The sequence below is a fragment of the Rhinopithecus bieti genome, unplaced genomic scaffold (assembly GCF_001698545.2).
Source record: "Rhinopithecus bieti isolate Rb0 unplaced genomic scaffold, ASM169854v2 scaffold_56174, whole genome shotgun sequence".
In the NCBI taxonomy this organism is placed as follows: Eukaryota; Metazoa; Chordata; class Mammalia; order Primates; family Cercopithecidae; genus Rhinopithecus; species Rhinopithecus bieti.
Window position 1 is genome coordinate 3,683,365 of NW_016824749.1, and position 2,405 is coordinate 3,685,769.

Genomic DNA, 2,405 nt, shown 5'->3' on the forward strand with positions numbered 1-2,405 from the left:
AAAAAAAAAAAAAAAAAAAAAAAAAAAAAAAAAAAATTTTGTTTTTTACCTATATACAAATAATAGATTCTTATTTACAAACCTCTGAAGCCAAACAAGATAAAGCTACGATAAAGTATATTCGGTGGTTTTCAAAGAAAAAACATTTTATCCTGGATACCCTACCTTAATGTTAGTTTAGACTGAATATCCAGTGTTTTCCCTATTACAAAGCTTGAGGTCATAGAAAAGAATGAGATTATGTTCTTTGCAGAGGCATGGCTGGAGCTGGAAGTCATCATCCTTAGCAAACTAATGCAGGAACAGAAAAACAAATGCCATCCGTTCTCACTTCTAAGTGGGAGCGAAATGATGAGAACACATGGACACAGAGGGGAACAGCACACTCTGGGGCCTATCAAAGGGTGGAGGGTGGAAGGAGGGAGAGAATCAGGAAAAGCAACTAATGGACACTAGGCTTAATGCCTGGGTGATAAAGTAATCTGTACAACTAACTCCCATGACACAAGAAGTTTGCCTGTGTAACAACCTGCACATGTTCCCCTGGACTTAAAGTTAAAAAAAAAAAAAAAAAAAAAAAAGGAAGTTTGGACTGAATAGGGAAGGAGTTGGATGGTTCCTGGAAATGGACATAAAATATCCTGAGTGGTTCTGAAAGAATAAGTGGGTCATGCTTTGAGCAGTAATGATGCACCAGAGAGCACCTAACCAGCAGCCCTATAACTTGGGCTCCAGGCTACTCACATATCTAACTATTCCTCAAGTGTGAGAGCTGCTGAATTAAAACTGGCATTTGCTCTTAAAAGTTTCTATTGCTAATGTTTAGGAATAATGTAGAAAATTCTCAAAAATGCTTTGGTTTGCTTTGTGCAGAAAACTAAGCATTAGCAATCTTCCCCGGATGCATGGAGCTGTGACCATGGAAAAGAGGCCTGGACCTGGTGGTCACTGTTGCTGCTGCTGCCTAATGTGTCTCATTGCTATAGAAATGGAGTCAGCTGGCCGGGCGCAGTGGCTCACGCCTGTAATCCCAGCACTTTGGGACGCCGAGGCAGGCAGATGACCTGAGATCAGGAGTTCGACACCAGCCTGGCTAACATGGTGAAACCCCGTCTCTACTGAAAATACAAAAAAATTACCTGGGTGTAGTGGCATGCACCTGTAATCCTAGCTACCCAGGAGGCTGAGGCAGGAGAATCGCTTGAGCCCAGGAGGCAGAGGTTGTAGTGTGCTGAGATCGTGCCACTGCACTCTAGCCTGGGTGACAGAGTGAGACTCCGTTTTGAAAAAAAAGAAATCAAAAAAGAAATGGAGTCAGCAAGGTCAAGGAGAAATATTCAAACAGAGGCAAGGCTCTAGGGTCATTTTTGTTTTGTCACTCTGTGATAAAGGACAACATTAGTGTTAGTCTGAACACATCTTTTAAAATTCCAGACATCTACAAGCAGGCAGTGATCCCTTCCCCTTATAGCCAGAAATCATCTGAAAATAATTTATTATGCATTTATATGATACATATGTGCATATATAGTTTATAAATCTAAGTTTATAAATATGCTCATATATATAACCTTATAAAGTTACAGTTTGGATTAGTAATAATTAGACTGATAAAATGCAATTATTGGACAGAAAAGAAGAAAGTAGCTGATTTGAGATCTGAGAATATAAAAATGAGTGTAAGGACCTGAATCACGATCGAGAGAAACAGTGAGGAGAGGGACAAGAGAAAGGCATGCCTGAACCTCAGCTCCGCTAGTTCCTCTTCCCATTCTCTGCTCCACTTTCTACGTCATGTTAGATGGGGATACATGCTCTGAAGAAAAGCCAAGCAGAGCTGGAGGACAGAGCAAGAAGAGACGAGGGCTCTGGGAAGGCGTCCCTGCAGAGGTGGCATCTGAGCAAAGGCCAGCTCCCGATGGCACGCGGAGGGTGCGAGACTCCCCTCCCACGGAGGAGCTTCGACTGTAAACAATAAAGATGACATCAGCTTTGTCCTTTTGGCGTCACGCTACCTGACTTCAAACTATACTACAAGGCTACAGTCACCAAAACAGCATGGTACTGGTACCAAAACAGAGATATAGATCAATGGAACAGAACAGAGTCCTCAGAAATAATACCACACATCTACAGCCATCTGATCTTTGACAAACCTGAGAGAAACAAGAAATGGGGAAAGGATTCCCTATTTAATAAATGGTGCTGGGAAAATTGGCTAGCCATAAGTAGAAAGCTGAAACTGGATCCTTTCCTTACCCCTTATACGAAGATTAATTCAAGATGGATTAGAGACTTAAATGTTAGACCTAATACCATAAAAACCCTAGAAGAAAATCTAGGTAGTACCATTCAGGACATAGGCATGGGCAAGGACTTCATGTCTAAAACACCAAAAGCAACAG